The following is a 23,015-nucleotide window of genomic DNA, read 5'->3' as shown; positions in this document are numbered from 1 at the left end:
AACTATGCTCCCACTAGCCCTGACATACACACAAGACTCATCCTCACTCCTAGAAAAGCCAAACTCTTTGACTTTCTCATCAAAGCAAAGATTCCATCTGCGAGATGCTTGTTTCAATCCATAAATGGATTTATCAAGCTTACACACTCTATTAGGGTATCTTGTATCGACAAAACCCTCTGGTTGAGCCATGTAAACATCCTCAGCCAACTTTCCATTAAGGAAAGCGGTTTTGACATCCATTTGCCATATTTCATAATCATGAAATGCAGCTATGGCTAACAATACTCTAATAGACTTAATTTTAGCTACTGGTGAGAAGGTCTCATCATAGTCAACTCCCGGAGTTTGAGTAAAGCCCTTCGCAACCAGTCGCGCTTTATAAGTGTGTACCTTCCCATCCATGTCGGTCTTCTTCTTGAAGATCCATTTGCACCCAACTGTCTTACGACCTGGTACATTGTTAACCAAGTTCCAAACTTGATTGTCATACATGGACTGAATCTCGCTGTCCATAGCCTCCTTCCATTTAGCAGACTCAGGGCCTGCCATGGCTTCCCTGTAATTATTAGGTTCATCCAAATCTATTAGTGTACTATCACTAATAAATGTATCACCTTCAGTGGTGATGTGATAACCATAATAAAAATCAGGTGTGTTCCTCACCCTAGTGGAACGTCTTGGAGGTACAGACTCATCTATCGGATCAACAGGAGTTTCCTCCTCAGGTTGGTCGATAGCATTAGAGGTTCCTTCACCACTTGACTCTTGAAGCTCTTCAAGGTCAATTTGCCTCCCACTGTCCCCTTGGCTTATGAATTCTCTCTCACGAAAGACTCCTCTTCTTGCTACAAAAACCACATTATCACTAGGTCTGTAGAAGAGGTAACCAAAGGATCTCTGTGGGTAGCCGATGAAAAAACACCTCTCACTTCGAGGTTCAAGCTTATCATGAGTCTCACGCCTCACGAAAGCTTCACAACCCCAAATCTTGATGTGGTCCAAATTGGGAACTTTCCCAGTCCACATCTCGTGAGGTGTTTTGGCAACCTTTTTAGTAGGGACTAGATTAAGGATATGGGCAGCAGTCTCTAAGGCATACCCCCAGAAAGAGATTGGTAATGAAGCTCGACTCATCATGGAACGAACCATATCCAACAAGGTTCGATTGCGCCTCTCAGCTACACCATTCAACTGTGGTGTTCTGGGAGGTGTCAATTGTGAGACAATCCCACATTCCTTAAGATAGTCAAGGAACTTAATGCTAAGATACTCTCCTCCTCGATCGGATCGGAGCATCTTGATGTTCCTGCCCAATTGATTCTCAACTTCCTGCTTAAACTCTTTGAACTTTTCAAAGGTTTCTGACTTATGCTTGATTAAGTAAATATATCCATATCTACTGTAATCATCAGTAAAAGTCACATAATAGCGATTAGCATCCCTTGTAGCAACTCTGAAGGGCCCACACACATCCGTGTGTACAAGGTCCAACAAACCTTCACCCCTATCACAAGTACCTGTGAAGGGTGACTTTGTCATTTTTCCAAGTAAACAAGACTCGCAACTATCATCTGACTTGAGGTCAAATGATTCCAAGACTCCAACCTTTTGGAGTTGGCCTATGCGCTTCTTGTTAACATGTCCAAGACGACAATGCCACAAGGATGCTTTATCCAAGCTATCTGAAGAATCAATATACAACACATTATTTCCTAGATTGTCTACAACATTCACGGCTTCATATACACCATCACAAGGTAATGCTTTAAAGTAAAATACATCATTGTAATAAACATTAATAGCACCATTTTTATTATCAAATGAAAATGTAAAACCTTGTTTGTACAAGCCATGAAAGGAAATAATATTTCTCGCCATTTCGGGCGAGTAACAACACTTATTCAAATCTAACATTAACCCATTATTAAGCAATAAAGAATAAACTCCTATCTTGGTAACAGGTGATGCTTTCCTGTTGCCCATGACTAAGTTTATCTTCCTGTTCTCCACTTGCTCACTTCTTCTTAGTGCCTGCAAATCAGTACAAATGTGAATACCACACCCTGTATCAAGCACCCAAGAATTAGCATTAGATGAGTTGTTAGACAATATTGTGTAAATACCTGCATGGGTGGGTTTAACCTTCCCATCCTTTAGATCTTGCAGATATTTGGGGCAGCTTCGCTTGAAGTGTCCCTTATCCTGGCAATAGAAGCATTGTGCTTCCTTTGGGTTTGAAGAAGGAGTAATGGGACCTTTCTTTGTCCCACTTGAAGAGGAACCATCAAGAGTCTTACCCTTGGTACCCTTCGAAGGGTTTTTCCTTTTCTTACCCTTTCCCTGCCCAATAGCCAGAACAGGGGCTGTTGAAGGAGTAGAAGTAGCAACCGCTTTACCCTTAAGGCCATTTTCAGCTGTCCTTAAGAGTCCTTGAAGTTTGCTAAGTGTGACTTCCTCCTTGTTCATATGATAAGTCATACGAAACTGATCATAACTTGGAGGTAAGGAATGGAGAATGATGTCAATCGCCATTTCCTCAGGAAAGTCAACATTTAGCTTCAGCAACCGGTCAACGAACCTTTGCATCTTCTGCAAGTGACCGGTGATGGGTTCACCATCCTTCATCCTTGCGGTTATCATGGAGGAGATGATTTCATACCTCTCCTGACGCGCGCTCTGATGGTACCTTTCCATCAGATCCAGGTGCATCTCATAGGGGTAGAAATCTTCATAGGATTTTTGAAGTTCAGGAGTCATGGTGGCCATCATGATGCATGCTACTTTAGTAGCATCCTTTTCATGTGCAACAAACTCCGCAAACTCTTCAGGAGTAGCAGTGGCTTCATTCACAACCTTAAGCTCCCTATCGAGGACATATTCTTTGTCCTCGTAGCGGGTAATCATTCTGATGTTTCTGATCCACTCATTGAAATTGGATCCATCAAAGATGACCTTACCACACAAGTTCATAAGGGAAAAGGAGCCTGTTGGGTTTGAGCCAGAAGCATTGTTGGAAGACATCTGAAAGGAAAGAAAGACAAGTTTCATTAGATTAGGAATCCTTAATAATTCACCCAAATGAAATATTAAGGCTAGGATCCAACAAACTATTTATAGTTGGAAGAGGGATGCCGTAATCCATACTATAAAATATTTGAAGGTAGGTAAATGACGATTTACCAATTTCCACCATAAGAACGAAATATTTTATTATTAGGTTTTATTGGTTTTGAAACTCCTAGATCTTTTGAGATACATTGAACTTTTCAATGGCATGTTTGAATCTCGATTGTGCCCTCTCAAGTTTGTGACTGGGATGCCGAGGATCACAAACAAGGTGTGAATAACCATACAAATTGACTTGGTACCCTCAACAATATTACCTAATCGATGTGCCGGTTAACCACACACGCTCCACCGATCTATAATAAAGTCAAGTTACCCTTTACCACTCTTACTAGTCCATGTTAGTGTGCCGGTTAACCACACACGCTCCACTAACGACTTGGTAAGGTACAAAGTGTAATTTTATGGGCTAGCACCAATTTCACATTTTCCTAAAGTAACTAAGATTGGGAATTTATAATGTATAGTTACTTTATAATTCATTATACTTTTAACAAGTATTTAAAGTCGTATCCTACCCGTTCGGCTAACGACCCTCCACCGATCAAGGAAGCGGTGGGTGAGAGTGGACACCCATTAAGTCACCATTTTATAGGCAACAACCTTATACCCCCCTTATAGACCGGCTTCGTGAATGAGGCCTACTAACGGTAAGAATGACATATTCTTATACATATCTATATAATAAAATTATAATAATAGTATAAGTGTTGATTTTTAAACCTTTTTAAAAATCTAAGGTTTAATTTGGAATTAAAGTATTAAAGTATAAGACTTTTCAAATTCCAAAACTTGAGGGCAAGATTTGAAACTATTCTAAGTCTCTTCAATTTGTAACTTATGAGTTTTAATGGTTCATAAAAATGAAGACTCTTCATTTTATGAAACCTCTTTAGTTCTTTAATCATAATTAAAAGAAGTGACTTTTGGTTATCCATAACTTGAGGACAAGTTATGGACACCATCATAGCCATTAAGATCATGAATTAAACACACATGGTGGTTACACATAATTCCTATGATCTTCTAAAAACTCATAAGAACACAAATTCATATTAAGCAATTTCAAGAAATCATATAACTATATACAATACTTGAAAATTGATAAAAGCCATGTAAAATGGGTTAACATAATCATTATCATTTTGAAAAACAGATTTTACAAGTCCAAAACAGATTGGGATAATGATCTTAATCCATTTCCAGCAACAAAACTCGAAAAAACTGCCCAGCACGCTCCTACTCGCCGAGTGCATTATTCTACTCGCCGAGTAGGATGAATTTGTTCATGGACTTGGCGAGTCCTCCCCATGGACTCGGCGAGTCTAGTCGTCAGAATGCAGAATTTTCGATTTTTAAGCAGTTTTGCATCAAGTATACAGAAAACAAACCTGGCTCTGATACCACTGATGGGTTTTGAGCATTCTAACACTTCCTAAGTGTACATGCAACCCTAATAACCTTGAATCTATGTTTTCTCTATATACATGCAAATTACTTTTTCAAGGTTATTTCCTAACTAGCATGGCATGGGGATTACATAAAACATAAAACTAGTAGAAACACATACCTTGTTGTTGCTTGGATTCCTTCAAGACTTTGTGAGCCTAGCACCCCAAATGTTGTGCCTCAAATGCTTCACACAACACCACAAGACTTGGAATAACTTGAGAGAATACTTCTAGCACTCAAAATTGGTTATGCCCTCTCTAGTAACACTATGTCCACTAGCTCCACTTTTTGCTAGCTATAGGGTTCCTTTTATAGTGTTGTCACAATTAGGGTTTACACATGAATGCCCTTAATTGTCATGACTCTTGATTTCCCATGACCCATGGATTTGTAACTCCCATGGACCATCCATGGAGCTCCATTTGGTTACATCCATAACCCATAAACTATGGATCATTAATCCACCATAAAAGAATTGATGATTGTCATAATCAACCCTATATATTTAATTAGTCTCACTTTGATCACCAAATTAATCCTAGATTAATACTTGATCAATACTAATTAAATAATACTATTATTAATATATTAGAACTTATAATATATTAATAATCATAAGTGCCTTATTCTCTCATTTAGTCTATCCAAGTATTGCAATGCCATGCAACCCAAATGGACCATGCCGGGTCGGGTCAAGTACATACCAAATAAAGTTATGGACTTAGACACAACACCAACAACCTACGATATCTCAAAGAGTAAGTCTGCGTATAACCTACTATGTCATAAGAAGCGAGTTTGCCAAAATGGATCTTCAAAACCCGTCAAATTTGAACAAATGATGAAATAAATTCTTTTTGGATTTTTGCGATTTTCAGAAATTAAAACCGGAAAAATAACAAAAATTATTTTGTATTTTTCGGTTTTTAAATTTTAGACAAAAAGAATAGAATAAGAAACAATTATTAGAAGGGATTTGAAAGAATTAGACCAAAGAAAAGATAAGAAATGAAAATATTTTGGGTAGTATAGTTTGTTTTATTCCGGTTTGGGCCTGTCCATTATCATATCTGCTTTGTAGGTTAGACTATATATATAGTGCATGCATGTAACATTAGGGTTAACGTCTTGAAACCCTAATTTCCGTTTGTACGCTCTAACAGAGAAGTTCTTGAGAACTCTTCTAGAGTCGATTAATCAAAGCATTAGGAACACTTTTGATCTTCATTGTTCTTGTATTTAATTCACATCATTATTATAGAATCTTTCGATCTTATTTATTATTCTCACAATTGGTATCAGAGCAGGAGATAGTGTAATTAATTCGCTATTCTTCTGTCGAGTTTTGCTAGGGTTTTTCGTTTTACTTAGATCTGTTCTTGCTATCTCAATCATCTCAATCGGTTGTAGATTCTAAATCTAGATCTCAAGTTTTACCCTTGAACTCGATTCACGTTTTACACATCTGGTTCTATTTTTGTTTCTGTGAATTCTTGATAAGATGGCTCACGAAGATCCTCACTCTCTTTCGTTCAATCTCTCAAGCAGTATTTGATCCACGACAATGATTCCTAATTTTGTTGAAATTAATCTTTGTGATAACAAAGTGGAAGTTTTCAAAATCGAAAAAGGGAAGAATCATGTTTTGAAAAGAAAATCATTTTGGGTTGATGAAACAAAGATATTTCCTGTTCAAAAGAAATCCTCACAAGGACCCAAGATGGTTTGGGTTCCTAAATCTCTCTAATTTTTGCAGGTTATGCGTGACGAACAATACGATTCGGAATGGTATATCGACAGCGGCTGTTCTCGTCACATGACTGGGAGAAGAGAAGAATTTCGAGAGTTTAGATCTTTAAAGGATGGTGGTAGAGTGAAGTTTGGAAACAACACCACTGGGGAAATAAAAGGTTATGGAATGATTATGAATGGCGAACTCTTGATTAGGAAGGTAGCATATGTCGAGGGCGTGCAACACAATCTAATAAGTGTTTCACAATTAGTTGTAGGTACAGGACTGAAGGTTTCGTTTGATGAAGAAGGTTCGAAGATTATTGAAAAGAAATCTAAGGCAGTACTTCTGAAGTCCAAAAGAAAGGGAGAGATGTATCCTCTGAATTTGAATCTAATCAAAGGGAAGCCATCTATTTTCTTGCTTACGAAAGCATCTTCGGATGATAGTTGGCTATGGCATAGAAGGCTTTCTCATCTGAACTTTAATGATATAAACAAGCTCATCATTGGTGATGTTGTTCGTGGACTACCCCTTCTAAAATTCGAGAAGGAACATTTATGTGCTGCTTGTGAGCTCGGAAAAAAAAGCAAGAAGAGTCACTCAACCATCATCAATACCAAAATCATTGAGTCACTGGAATTGTTGCACATTGATCTTTGTGGTCGATCAGCCATCGAAAGTATTGGTGGTAATATATATATTCTGGTTATTGTTGATGATTTTTCTAGATTTACCTGGGTGTTCTTTCTTAGAAAAAAATCGGATCCAACTCCGAAGCTCATAGATTTCATCAAGCAGGTTGTGCTACAATTACGAAAGCCTGTTCGGAAAATTCGCAGTGACAACGGTTCGGATTTACAGAATCAAGAATTTGAAGAATTCTTAACTGGAAAAGGGGATCTCTCACAACTTTTCTTCTCCTTACACTCTCAGCAGAACGGTGTAGTTGAAAGACGAAACCGCTCCCTTGCGAAGCTGCAAGGACGATGTTATCATTTGCGAATCTTCCTCTTTACTTCTGGGCTAACGCTGTTGCAACTGTTTTCTTCACACAGAATCCTTCCTTCATCAATAAAAGATTTCTGATTACTCCTTATGATATCTTTAACAATCAGAAACCTAACGTCAAATTCTTTCATGTGTTTGGTTCCAGGTGATTTCTTCTCAACTCTAAAGAAAATCGGAATAAATTCGATGTGAAAGCAGACGAAGGAATTTTTATGGGTTATTCTTTAAATTCAAAGGCATATAGGGTTCTGAATAAGAAATCAAGAAAGATTGAAGAAACCTACTATGTCACCTTCGATGACAACTATATGAAGAAATATCAGAAAGAAGATTGTCAGTCTGGGGAAATCATTCCATCATCAAATTCAATGACAATTCCTCTCATGAATTTATATGTGGAATTTCTAAATTTGTTTGATGAGCCTGAAAAAGCCATTTCTTCATAATCGAAGGCCAAGGACAACAAAGAAGATGAATTAAATAAGATAGTTGATGAAGCTGCTAAAATATCGAGACTTCTCAAGAACAACCAATTTTGAATGCTTCTGAATTCTCAAATCCAACACAACCTATTGATGCTCTATTCCAGGGGGAGGGTTCCACTTCGAATTCCAAAACCGATGATTCATTCCAGGGGAAGGATTTGATTTCGAATGTAGAGTCACATGCAAACTTCCATGGGATGAATGAAAATAATGACTCAGATGTACAATCGGAATTCGAAGAAGTTTATGCTGAAATTGATCCAGCTCTTGATCCGAATTGTCCTCCGATGACTAAGTGGACCAAAGATGATCCACAATCTCAAGTGATAGGAGACTCATCTTCAGGAGTTCTTACACGGGCTCAATAAAAAGCAAAACAAACTACATTATTTTCAAAATTGGAATTTATCATGTTTAACTCTTTCATTTCTAAAATTGAGCCTAAGACTATGAAAATTGCTCTTGATCATGCAGATTGGGTGCAAGCTATGTAGGAGGAACTAAATGAATTTGAGAGAAATAAAGTGTGGATATTGGTTCCCACTCCGAAGGATGCTTCTGTTGTCGGAATGAAATGGGTGTTTCGGAATAAGATGGACAACGAAGGAAATGTAATCCGAAACAAGGCACGCCTGGTCGTTAAAGGATACTGTCAAGAAGAAGGTATTGACTATGATGAGACATTCACACCGGTGGTTAGACTGGAATCTGTTCGGATTTTTCTCGCCTATGCAGCTCACAAAAACTTTGATGTATATCAAATGGATGTGAAGTGTGCATTTCTGAATGGTGAACGGGAAGAAACCGTCTATGTTGAACAACCACCTGACTTTGTGAATGAAAAATATCTGAATCATTGCTATGTTCTGGATAAAGCGGTATATGGTCTCAAACAAGCACCAAGGGCATGTTATGAAACTCTGACTCGATTTCTTAAGAAATCTAAATTTAAACAAGGTATTGTTGATCCAACCTTCTTTCATAAGAAGGAGGGAAACCTTCTGATGATTGTTCAAATTTATGTTGATGACATTATTTTCCGATCCACTAATCCCAGCTTAACAACTGAATTCTGAAAGCTAATGGAAACTAAATTTGAAATGAGTTCAATGGGTAAAATTAACGTTTTCCTTGGATTGAATATAAGACAGAGTTCAGAAGGTATTTTCATCAATCAAAAAGCCTTTACAAAGACCTTATTGGCGAAATTCGGAATGGTGGGTGATTCTAAATTCAAAGTTCCAATGGCTTTCGGAGCGAAACTCACACCTTCTTTTGATAAACTAGCAGCTGATATGACTTTGTATCGTCAAATGATTGGATCTTTGTTATACTTAACTTCCAGTCGTCTCGATATCATGTCTGTTGTTTGCTATTGTGCCAGATTTCAAGCCAACCCTAGAGAACCTCACATGTTGGCAGTCAAGAACATGTTTCGGTATCTGAAGCGAACTACTTCTCTCAGACTATGATATCTGTCGAATTCAGGATTTTTTATACAAGCATATTCCGATGCTGACTTAGGCGGATGTGGACTTGATCGGAAAAGTACATTAGGGGGATGTCATTTTCTAGATGGAAAACTTGTAAATTGGAAATATAAGAAGCAAACTTATGTCTCCTTATCCACCGCTGAAGCCGAATATATTGCTGCTACATCATGTACATCACAAGTAGTGTGGATTTAGAACCAAATTAGGGATTATGATATTAATATGAAGAGAATCCCTCTATATTTTGATTCCGAAAGTGCAATTAGAATCTGCCATATTCCAGTGCAACACTCAAAGAAAAAGCACATTGCACTGAGATATCATTTTATAAAGGATCATGTTGAGGATGGTAATTTGAAGTTCATTTCGGTTTCAGATTAGTTTGCCGACATCTTCACAAAAGCCTTACCTGAACCTACGTTCAATCGGATTTTACAAGGGATAGGAATGATGGAAGTTGACTCAGTTCCAAAATCTTCTTCGCAATCAGAATTTACTGTTCACGTTCCGAATGGTTCCGAGCTTCGGAACGTCTCAGAATTCATTTTTCCAAATTCTGATTTGTTCCGAGCTTCAGAATGCTTCGGAATCTATTGTTCATCGGAGTTTCGGAATGTTTTGTATCCTTTGTACACTAAGTCTCTTACGATTGGTTCCGAGCTTCGGAATGATTAGGAAGTTACTGTTCATTTCTATTTCGGAATTCTTTGTAACAAAAATATTTTTCTTTATTTCTGTTTTATATTTTTTTTTTCAGAAAATCAAAAATTACAAAACATTTTTCTTTATTTCTGTTTTATCTTTTTTTTTTTCAGAAAATCAAAAATTACAAAAATATATTTCTTTATTTCTGTTTTATCTTTTTTTTTTTCAGAAAATCATAAATTCCAAAAATATTTTTCTTTATTTTTGTTTTTTCTTTTTTTTTTTTCAGAAAATCAAAAATTACAAAAACATTTTTCTTTATTTCCATTTTATCTTTTTTTTTTCAGAAAATAAAAAATTACAAGAACATTTTTCTTTATTTCTGTTTTATTTTTGAAAATCAAAAATAAAAAAAATATTTTTATTGCTTTTGTAAAGGTAATATTTTCTTTTCAGGTACTCATTCTTTATAATCTCAATTCAGAACAATGGGGAAGGTATAATTCCGACTCTTTGTACTAGCTAAGTGTCCCTAGAAGCATGTTGTTTCATGTTGTCCTAAGCCTCTTAGACTCTATGTTTGAAGCCTTAATGAAACTTTCAGTCCGATCGTTTCTTCCCAATCAGGCTATCATTCACATAAGTCATTGAGCTACTTTACTCTTCTCACAATGAGTTAAGAGTTGACTGCTTTGTCATTCATTTATAGCAGAGGTACACTTTCTTCTTCGGAACCAATCTACATTTTCTCCATCAATATCATGTTCATAAACGTAACCCTTGAGACTCTCATAAATTACCACTGAGGTTGATGGTTACACAACATCTGTGTTTATGATCTTGAAATCATTATCACCACGATTTTGAGTGAGACCCAAAATTCCGAATCCCATTTCTGAATTGACGCTGAAAAATTCAATGTTCTGGATATTTTCACCATGGAATTGTCGAATAACACCTTTTTGGTCTGTACCATTATAATTTGAAATCTCATTTTTCTTTTTGAGTGATCTTAATGAAATGTTCTCGACCCTAGACATTTCTGTCCAACTAGATCTTGTTTTTTTAGATTTCCATAATATCCAGTTACTTAAATAGTATCCAAAGCTTACTTGTTCTTATGGCTACACTGGTCAAACAAGTACTTCTTTCAGATATTCGGACTTATGTCAAGTTTTGGAATATGGTTGAAGCTTAGCCACCCATGAAGCCTATTAAAAGAAGCCTTTCATAGTTTCTTAATAGACTAGTGATCATAATTCAACGGGATATCACACAAGCACTTCGGAGTCTCTCTTGACTCAAAAGGAAGAGATCGTTGCCCGGGATCCATCTGATTTTCATATCAATTTTATTTGACATCAGAGAATCCCTAAAATTAATTTGCTTTATTTCTTTATCTTTGGCACACTCTTGCACAAAAATCCTTGTGATTTTTCCAAGTCTGGTTCTAAATTTCGAATGGTTACTTTCATTCTGAGAACAGGTCTTGATCTTAAAGTTGGTGAATTGGTTTCTGATTCCGAAATCGTCAAATCCGAAACAACGGTTTATTGGAGATAAGATTTCAAATCAGGCGCGATTTTTGAATTCCCTAACATCACACATTTCGGTTACAACGACGTCTGACACCATTGATGAGTTGTCACAATTTTCAAGGCTACTTTTACGGGGTACAGGAACGTCAAACAACGCTTTTCTCTCACCACTTATCACTTACCATATAAAAAGGGGTATTTAAACGGTTTTCTCTCACCGCAAACATTATTCTCAAATCCCTTACAGCAAAAACCCCTGAATTCTCTCTACTTTTCATCGTCTTCTTCACCACAACAATGGCAGGTTCATCTAAGCATATCTCTTTTGCTGATCAATCGGCCTCTGTAATCATGCTCAACGTGAAGAATGGACAAAACGTGATTATTGATATTGATTCCTCGCACTACGATAAAGTTCTCAGGCCCATAATCGAATGCCTCAAGTTCTCGCCACTGGCTCAGGCATTAACAATGGCAGAATCCGTTCCACTTGTTCATATTTCGAAGGCTTACTCATCAGCCATGTACACCGAGGCAGACGAAATAATCCACTTCAAGGTTGCATCTCACAAAACCTCAATCACTAAGTCCCGCTTCTGCATACTTTTAGGGTTTACTTCATCTGAAGCCCTTGTGGATCCAGAATCGATTTCCAAAATTGCACACATCGAGATGTTCTATCAGATGGGATATATTGGCGACATAGCTTTACTGTCAAAGTTCATGAAGCGCTTTTCTTCCTTCTATGTGGAATGGGTTGTTCACTCTCTTGTTCAAAAGCTTTTCTGAAAGAGTTGCAAGATCAGAAAACGCAAGTAGGTTGTTCTATACTTTGATTTATGGCCTGTACCATGGAATCAATATGGATTATGGTGCTATAATGTGGTCTCAACTCATCCAAAGCACAGTCTCTGTCACACCCCAAACTGGAACGACGGAAACGTTCGGGGGTGGAGGACGTCATGTACAGTATCACAACAATTGCATCATAGTAATCAAAGTAAACACAACCATTACATTGAAAATATAGAATATTTACATCTGTTTGATACATAGTTTGTATACAGCAAAATGTATAACCAAAAGTATAAAAGACGAGACACTATAAGCTTCGTCTTCTCAAATGTCTGCGGGTGTACCTGTCTACCAGTTCCCTGAGAATACAAGCGGTTTTGAAAGAGTATCATCATTAAAGCTGGTGAGTTCATAAGTATGTTTTTGTAGTGAAAACCTGTCTGAAAATCTGTAAAGTGTTTGCATGTTCTCCAGAAAATCCAATATTTTCTTTAGTAATGAAAAGTAGTCTTAAACCCTAAGACCAAAATATATGTTCGATACTGTATTCTGTAGTTGTATATGAAAATGTTAGTCTGCATGCCTGGTTACAACCAGTTGTATTGTATGTTGTGTTCTGTATGAAAATCTTTGTATGAAAACCCTGGCTATCACCAGTATGTTTAGTTTGTTCTGTATGAAAACCCTGGCTGCCACCAGTATGTATAGTATGTTCTGTTTGAAAACCCTGGCTACCACCAATATGTATAGTATGTTCTGTATGAAAACCCTGGCTACTACCAGTATGTATGGTATGTTCTGTATGAACACCTTTGTATGAAAACCCTGGCTGCCACTAGTACGTATAGCAGTTTTATTACTTAAAATAAAACCATGTATTTGTATCCCCTGGAATCCTCCAGTTGTAGTGTACGATAGTTCTATTAATGAAAATAAAACTATTTGAAGAATTGAAATCCCGTAAACAAATGGTTATTTTATACTGTAGTGAGTTTGGTATAACCATGCTTGATATGACCTAGTGACCTCTACGACGTTCTTCACGCGTCGTGTGTTGACATTTGTCACCCCAGGCATGCCTGCCTAACTGTAGCTAGCGGTTCAGGTGTGGGATTGTCAGTCCCGAATAGATCTATTCACAAATCTCACGCTCTCCCTCCATGAGACTCTGGTTATACTGTGTTAGGATTTAGTTCCGTACCCCGGAGGGTACAATTGAAGTAGTGCCTCACAACCCTGTATTAACTAATTTACATGTAGTATTGTATTGTTATCTTGTACTTGAAACTGTATGTATACTTGTAGAGTAAAATAATTATACTTAAATAATTATTTAGTATTATACTCTTGTTCTCATAAAGTAGTAATGTATGTCATAAACTATATCTAACATAGTTTATATGTTTGTTAATGTATAAGCTCTGGACTTGATAAAATCTTGTGTTGAATCCCAAACTATACCTATTATAGTTTGCATGTATGTTATGTATTCGGTTCATGTATTGTACTGAAAACTTTGCAACTATGGTTGTATGTTGAAAAACTTCCCTCATGCTTAGCATGTTACAAAAGGGATAAAATATCTAAATATTTTATAAAAATGTAGTAAACTCTTGGTTGTATCAAATTGCATAAGTTTTGATTCTGTTGAAATCCTTTATATAAGAACACAAAATTTCTTTGTGTTTTTCTTGTATTCCCCCCTGAAAACGTTTAAAAACAGTAAAAGTGTAGGGGTATGAACTCACCGTTGGTTACGTGTACGTGTTCGTCAACAAAACCGGAAATATGACCCTCGAGTTGGAGTACGCGGAGTTAACGGTATCCTAATGATAATTAAACACATAATTGCATTTAAATTAGCGACACCATTAATTATAGTGTTAGAAAACACTTGTTTTTGGATTAGGAATGTTACCGAGACTTGTTTAAAGTGGGATAAGAGGGTTTTCAACCAAGGTTCACGGTTCAATGCTGTTTGCAGCCATGAACTGTTTGCGGTCGTGAACGGGTTGCAACCGTGAACGGTTTGCAGCCTTTGAAGATTTGAAGGCTGTTCTTGGTGAAAAACTTGAAGATTTGAAGATTCGATCTTGATGATATGAATGTTCTTGGGAGGTTCTTGGGAGAGATTTGAGAGAGTTTTTGGGTGAAAAAGATGAAAAATGAGGAATCTCTCCGGGAAAAATATATATATCGGTTGGGTTTACATTCGGAGGTGGGTCCCCGGCGGTAAACGGTTTGCGGTCCAAGAGTTTACGGCTGTAAACGGGTTTACAGCCGTAAACACTTGGCTGGAACGAGTTTTGCTGATTTTTCGAAGGAAACTTGATTTTTCGAGTGTTTTTGGCTCCAAAGGATTATATAAATTTTATTTATCTATATTAAATTATTTTCTAACCTTCACGAGCTTAACAGGATAAATAAAATTCGAAATTTTATTTAACAGAATTGACTTTTGGTGACTGGAAAGTATCGGGTCGTCACATCATCCCCCCGTTAGAGGGAATTTCGTCCCGAAATTCTTTCTAAAATGAATACAATAATGGACTAGGGAAAGAGATGCGGATACTTCTGTTGCATCTGGTCTTCTCGCTCCCAAGTAAATCCAGGTCCCCGCTTGGCATTCCAGCGAACCTTCACTATCGGGATGCGACTTTGTTTCGTTCGTTTGACTTCCCTATCCATGATTTCGACTGGATCTTCCACGAGTTAAGACTCTCATTTATCGGAATCACAAGGGTCTTGTCGGATAGACACTTTTTTAGATTTGACACGTGGAAGGCGGGATGAATGTTTCTAAGTTCTTGTGGTAAACGAAGTTTGTAAGCTACAGGACCGATCCTTGCGAGGATCTTGAATGGTCCAATGTATATTGGATTCAGCTTTCCACGCTTTCCGAAGCGTATCATGCCCTTCCAGTGTGAGACCTTCAACATGACACGGTCACCAACCTGGAATTCCAAGCGTTTTCGTCTTTTGTCGGCGTAGCTCTTTTGTCTATCTCTCGAGGCTTTTAGTCGTTCTCGAATTTGTACGATATTTTCTGTGGTTTATCGGATGACTTCTGGGCCAGTGAGAGTTCTATCAGGGACTTGACCTCTAGCTAGCTGTGTGTCACCCACCTCAGCCCGGCACAGAGGGGATCTGCACTTATGGCCATAGAGGGCTTCGAATGAAGCAACCTTTATACTAGTGTGATAGCTGTTGTTGTAGGAAAACTCGACCAGGAGCAAATGGGTGTCCCATGAATTTCCAAAGTCGATAACACATGCTCTCAGCATGTCTTCCAGGGTTTGAATGGTTCTCTCACTCTGCGCGTATGTTTGAGGATGGTAAGTTGTACTCATGTCCAACTTCGTTCCAAGAGCCTTCTGCAGTGACTGCCAAAACCGCGAGGTGAATCTGCTATCTCTGTCCGAGATAATGGATACAGGCACCTCGTGTAGTCGTACTATCTCTTGGATGTAGGTTCTGGTCAGTCTCTCCATTTTGTATGTTTCCTTGATTGGCAGGAAGTAGGCGGACTTGGTTAATCTATCGACGATTACCCAAATGGTGTCAGGACCACCCGGAGTCTTGGGTAACTTGGTAATGAAATCCATTGTGATCCGCTCCCACTTCCACTCAGGTATCTATTGATGTTGAAGTAAACCTGAGGGCTTTTGGTATTCTACCTTGACTTTGGCGCAAGTTAGGCACTTTCCCACGTAGGTAGAAATCTTTGCTTTCATGTTTGGCCACCAATATAGTTTCTTGAGATCCAGATACATCTTATCTGAACCTGGTTGAATGGAGTATCGAGTTTTATGGGCTTCATTCATGACCACCTCTCTATAGCCACCGAACCTTGGTGTCCAGATCCGGTCCATGAAATAACGAACCCATTCACCCTTGATTTCAAATTTCTTCTCCATTCCTGTTAAGGATTCATTTGCCACATTATCTGGCTTGAAGGCTTCTAGCTGAGCCTCTTTGATCTGTGTGGCCAGATACGAATGGATTGTCATGGTTAGTGCCTCCACCTTACGACCTGATTATTCCTTCCGGCTAAGGGCGTCTGCTACTACATTGGCTTTGCCCGGATGATAGCGAATTTCACACTCGTAATCATTAAGTAGCTCTACCCATCGCCGTTGTCTCATGTTGATCTCCTTCTGATCAAAGATATGTTGTAGGATTTTGTGGTCGGTGAAGATGGTGCACTTGGTACCGTAAAGGTAATGTATCTAGATTTTCAGCGCGAAGACCATTGCTCCCAACTCAAGATCGTGAGTAGTATAATTGACTTCGTGTGTCTTTAGCTGTCTCGATACATAGGCAATAGCCTTTCCTCGCTGCATAAATACACAGCCTAGCCCTTGATTGGATGCATCGCAGTAAACTACGAAGTCTTCTGTCCCTTCAGGAAGAAACAAGATAGGTGCACTGCACAGGGCTTGCTTCAGAGTCTGGAACACAGTGTCTTGTTGCTTTCCCCAACTAAAGGTTACACCTTTCTGAGTCAGGGCAGTAAGAGGCTTAGCAATCCTAGAGAAGTTTTGGATGAATCTGCGATAGTAGCCAACAAGACCCAAGAATTGACGGATTTTTGTGGGCGTCTTTGGTGCTGACCAATTCTCTATTGCCTTAATTTTGGAAGGGTCCACATGTATTCCTTCTTCGCTAACCACGTGACCCAAGAAAGTTACCTTTCTAATCCAAAACTCACACTCAGAGAATTTCGCGTAGATCTTTTCTGCTCTCAGTGTTTCTAGAACTTGTCTTAAGTGCTGGCTGTGTTCTTCTTCGCTTCGTGAATAGATAAGTATGTCGTCTATGAATACCATCACAAACTTGTCTAGGAATGGACGGCACACCCTATTCATCAGGTCCATGAATACGGCGGGTGCGTTGGTTAGACCGAAGGGCATCACTACAAACTCGTAGTGACCATATCGACTTCGGAAAGCTGTTTTCGGAACATCACTCTCCTAGACTCGTAGCTGATGGTACCCTGATCTCAGGTCTATCTTTGAAAAGTAGCTAGCTCGTTGAAGTTGATCGAAGAGGTCGTCGATTCTGGGAAGAGGATAGCGGTTCTTGATAGTAAGTTTGTTGAGCTCACGATAATCTATGCACATCCGGAAAGATCCATCCTTTTTCTTAACGAACAAGACCGGTACTCCCTAGGGTGAGAAGCTTGGTCTAATGAATCCCTTGCTGAGCAGTTCGTTAAGTTGGCTGGATAATTCTTGCATTTCCGCTGGAGCTAGACGGTAAGGGGATTTGGCTACGGGGGTAGCTCCAGGAATTAAGTCGATTCAGAACTCGACTTGACGCTCAGATGGAACTCCGGGAAGATCCTTGGGAAAGATATCAGGAAAGTTACAGACTTCGGGGATGCTCTCAAGGTCTTTAACTTCTTGCTTCTTGTTTACGAAATGGGCTAAGAATGCATGACACTCTTTTTGAAGGTATTTTTGGGCTTTGATGCACGAAATGATACGAAGGTTCGCACTTAGTTTGTCTCTATAAATAACGAGGGCTTCGCCAGATGACAGGTTGAGGTGAATGGATTTTTCGTAACAGAGAATATCAGCACGATTGGGGCTCAACCAGTCCATGCCTATGATGACATCGAATCTTTTTATGGAAATCGGCATAAGGTCAATTGGAAAGGAATAATCGTTTAGGGTGAGGGTGCATCCTACGAAAACGTCGTTTGTACTCTCTTTCTTTCCGTTAGCCATCTCGACGGTGAATGTTTCGGTTAAAGGTTGGGATTTGTGTTTGAGTAAGTTTTTAAATGCATGACTGACAAAGCTTCTCTCCGCACCGCTATCAAAGAGAATACATGTATAAGAGTTGTCGAGGAGGAACGTACCCGTAACGACGGTGGGATCAACGACTGCCTCCTCCTGGCCCATTGCTAGCACTTTCCCTGTGTTGCCAGCAGTCGTTGCTTTGGGGCAATTCCTCTTGAAGTGCCCGGTTTCTCCATAACCATAGCAGGCTTGACCTACTCCCGCTCCAGGAGCCTGATTGGTTGGTTGGAGTTGTGTTGGAGTCTTGCAAAAACGAGTTGTGTGCGCTTTTTTTCCGTAGTTGTTGCATTGCATATCATGGCAGGGTCCGTGATGATGAAAGTTGCATTTATCGCACCTTGGGAGGGTACCAGCATATCTACTAGCAGGTGCTTGAGCAGTTGGAACAGCAGCAGGAATGGTAGCAGCGTGGACTGCCATTGTTTGTTGCTTCTTTAGAGGGCTCTTGTGAAGATTGACCCTTGCACTTGTTCCAGAAATTTTTCTTTCCACCACTCTCCTTAGGTGGTCTGGGAACGGCTGCTACGGGTTCATGGCTATCCCCGTGATCTATTAAGATCTGCGCCAGACACTTGGCGCTGTCAAATGTGAGAGGTTTAGCAGCCAAAACGTTCCCCTGAGTTGGGGGTGTCAATCTCCATATGAACCTCTCAATTTTCTTGCTTTCCGGGGTGACCATCCCGGTACACAGAAGGGACAGGTCGCTGAACCTAGCAGTGTACGCAACAATGTCAAAACCCTTCATCTTCAGGTTCCAGAGCTCTTGCTCCAGCTTTTGCATCTCGCCCCACGGGCAGTACTCCGCAAGCATCAGTTCTTTTAGATCCTTCCAACTCATGGCATTGGCCACCAGCAGAGTTAGGGATTTGACTCGGCTTTTCCACCAGGTCAGTGCTCTATCAGTGAAGGTGCAGGCGGCAAACTTCACCTTTCTTGCCTCGCGACATGCACAAATTTTGAAGAATGATTCGATTTTCTCGAACCAACGAGTTAGGGCAATGACACCACCATTGCCGTAAAAGGATTTGGGCTTCCCGTTCATGAAGTCTTTGTAGCAACACTCCTTCGGGTGTCCCTGGCCACCATCGAGGTTGAGGGGATGGGTACCACTACTCGATCCTCTAGTGCCGCTAGAATTGATCTGCGACATTGCGGCAGCCACAACGGCCGTAACTGCTGCTCGAAACACAACAGGGTCGAACTGAGAAGGTGGCGGCGGAGGAGGATTGTTGTTCTTTCAGCTGGGCTTCTTCTTCGGAGACATCTTTCTAAAATAATTTATGAGAAAAATGAAGGTAAGTCCTCTATAGTTGTCAGAATTCAGGTGATATTGAACAGTGTATATCTTATCCTAACAGTTATAGTGTTCTATCAAGCGATTTACAGAGGAAGTCTACTTAATGCAATTAAACAATCGCTAGAGAATCAATACAAACACTTGGAATGAAATGTGTACAATGTTTTTGGCCCTAGATAAAATACTCCTATAGTATTTTAGGTTGTGTGTTCGGTTCTATTGATCTCTTTTTGAATGAAATCTCATTTTTCTTTTTGAGTGATCTTAATGAAATGTTCTCGACCCTAGACAATTCTGTCCAACTAGATCTAGTTTTTTTTGAGATTTCCATAATATCCAGTCACTTAAATAGTATCCAAAGCTTACTTGTTCTTATGGCTACACTGGTCGAACAAGTACTTCTTTCAGATCTTCGGACTTATGTCAAGTTTTGGAATATGGTTGAAGCTTAGCCACCCATGAAGCCTATTAAAAGAAGCCTTTCACATTTTCTTAATAGACTAGTGATCGTAATTCAACGGGATACCACACAAGCACTTCAGAGTCTCTCTTGACTCAAAAGGAAGAGATCGTTGCCTGGGATCCATCTGATTTTTATGTCAATTTTATTTGACATCACAGAATCTCTAAAATTAATTTGCTTTATTTCTTTATCTTTGGCACACTCTTGCACAAAAATCCTTGTGATTTTTCCAAGTCTAGTTCTAAATTTCGAATGGTTACTTTCATTCTGAGAACATGTCTTGATCTTAAAGTTGGTGAATTGGTTTCTGATTCCGAAATCGTCAAATCCGAAACGACGGTTTATTGGAGATAAGATTTCAAATCAGGCGCGATTTTTGAATTCCCTAACATCACACATTTCGGTTACAACGGCGTCTGACACCATTGATGAGTTGTCACAATTTTCAACGCTACTTTTACGGGGTATGGGAACGTCAAACAACGCTTTTCTCTCACCACTTATCACTTACCATATAAAAAGGGGTATTTAAACGGTTTTCTCTCACCGCAAACATTATTCTCAAATCCCTTACAGCAAAAACCCCTGAATTCTCTCTACTGTTCATCATCTTCTTCACCACAACTATGGCAGGTTCATCTAAGCATGTCTCTTTTGCTGATCAATCGGCCTCTGTAATCATGCTCAACGTGAAGAATGGCCAAAACGTGGTTATGGATATTGATTCCTCATGCTACGATAATTTGTATACAGCAAAATGTATAACCAAAAGTATAAAAGACGAGACACTATAAGCTCCGTCTTCTCAAAAGTCTGCGGGTGTACCTGTCTACCAGTTCCCTGAGAATACAAGCGGTTTTGAAAGAGTATCAACATTAAAGCTGGTGAGTTCATAAGTATGTTTTTGTAGCGAAAACCTGTCTGAAAATCTGTAAAATGTTTGCATGTTCTCAAGAAAATCCAATATTTTCTTTAGTAATGAAAAGTAGTCTTAATCCCTAAGACCAAAATGTATGTTCGTTACTGTATTCTGTAGTTGTATATGAAAATGTTAGTCTGCATGCCTGGTTACCACCAGTTGTATTGTATGTTGTGTTATGTACGAAAATCTTTGTATGAAAACCCTGGCTATCATCAGTATATTTAGTATGTTCTGTATAAAAACCCTGGCTACCACGAGTATGTATAGTATGTTGTGGCTGAAAACCATGGCTACCACCAGTATGTATAGTATGTTTTGTATGAAAACCCTGTCTACTACCAGTATGTATAGTATGTTCTGTATGAAAACCTTTGTATGAAAACCCTGGCTGCCACCAGTACGTATAGTAGTTTTATTACTTAAAATAAAACCATGTATTTGTATCCCTTGGAATCCTCCAGTTGTAGTGTACGATAGTTCTATTAATGAAAATAAAACTATTTAAAGAATTGAAATCCCGTAAACAAATGGTTAGTTTATACTGTTGTGAGTTTGGTATAACCATGCTTGATATGACCTAGTGACCTCTACGACGTTCTTCAGGCGTCGGATTTTTATGACATTTGTCACCCCAGGCATGCCTGCCTAACTGTAGCTAGCAGTTCAGGTGTGGGATTGTCAGTCCCGAATAGATCTATTCACAAATCTCATGCTGTCCCTCCAGGAGACTCTGGTTATACTGTGTTAGGATTTAGTTCCGTACCCCGGAGGGTACAATTGAAGTAGTGCCTCACAACCCTGTATTAACTAGTTTACGTGTAGTATTTTATTGTTCTCTTGTACTTGAAACTGTATGTATACTTGTAGAGTAAAATAATTATACTTAAATAATTATTTAGTATTGTACTCTTGTTCCCAGAAAGTAGTAATGTATGTCATAAACTATATCTAACATAGTTTATATGTTTGTTAATGTATAAGCTCTGGACTTGATAAAATCGTGTGTTGAATCCCAAACTATACCTATTATAGTTTGCATTTATGTTATGTGTAACGCCCGCGTTTTCAGGGTAGGCATTATTGTTGATGTAATAAGTCTAAGTTAACCTTTGTAACTCTTTTGAAGTATTAATGATGAAATATTTGAGTATTATGTGTTTTATGCTTAATTGTATGGCTTAATTGAATTAAGAATAAAATAAGCGTCAAAATTAAAGTGTGAGATAAACCTGATATCTTTAGATAAAGTTGTAGTGGTTGAAACAAGGATTCCGGAGATATAAAGAACGCCGAAATCCGAGTTATAACGAAGAAGTTATGACCTGTCGAAGTTTCGCGACAGAACCGACACGACGCTGAATGACGTAAAATATGAATTTAAGATAGAGCGATATCTAGCCTTAGTGATCTAAACGGAAGTTGTAGAGTTCGTTAAACCGAGAGCGTGCATAAAAAGAACGCCCAAATCTGACTTCGTATGAGGAAGTTATGATTTTCCGAAGTTTCGACTTAGCGGTATGCAGCCCGAATACTCGATTTTAGATCGAGCGGTTTATAGCCGAAACAATCTAAACGAGAATCAAAGATCTCATCGATAGTAGTCTAACGGTAAAAAGACAGACGAAAAAGGACGTCAGATGAAGAAATTATGAATTTCTAACGGAGTTTTCCTGTCCCGGCCTACTAAAAATAATATAATAAAAATATAATAAAAATAAAGTCAAAATTAGCCGACGGAGTCTAAACAAGAGTTGTAGAGCATAATCTCACCTACGCGTGCATATAAAGAACGTCGAAAACGGAGTTCGTATGCGAAAGATATGAATTTCTGAAGTTCGGGGCACGAAATCCGATCCTGTGTCAGAACTCACGACGTGAACATTGTGTTCACGACGTGAACTCAGAAAAACGTCACCTGGACTTTGTCAGACCCCACTTGTGATGACGCATGCAGTGACGATCAAGCCCCACGACGTGAGCCCTTAAAACTCACGATGTGAACCCTGAAATCTCAGCCTATAAATAGAAATCAAGGGTCAGCCGATTATGGTTGCTCCATCTCTTCTCTCCCACTCCCGATACTCTCTCTAAGCCCTATTTTAACCCCCCGAAGCCCCGGTGTTCATCTCGAGACCCAAAGCAAGTCCCGAAGCCCGAAGATCCCGAGAAGAAAAGAGTTTCCGAGCCGAAGCTCTGCCCGCGAGAAGCCCGGTGTGTGAAGTGATCCCGGTTTCACCGAAGAATAC

The sequence above is a fragment of the Lactuca virosa genome, chromosome 4 (assembly GCF_052849685.1).
Source record: "Lactuca virosa cultivar CGN04683 chromosome 4, Lactuca_virosa_CGN04683_v6, whole genome shotgun sequence".
Classification (NCBI taxonomy): domain Eukaryota; kingdom Viridiplantae; phylum Streptophyta; class Magnoliopsida; order Asterales; family Asteraceae; genus Lactuca; species Lactuca virosa.
This window is presented reverse-complemented; position numbering follows the sequence as displayed.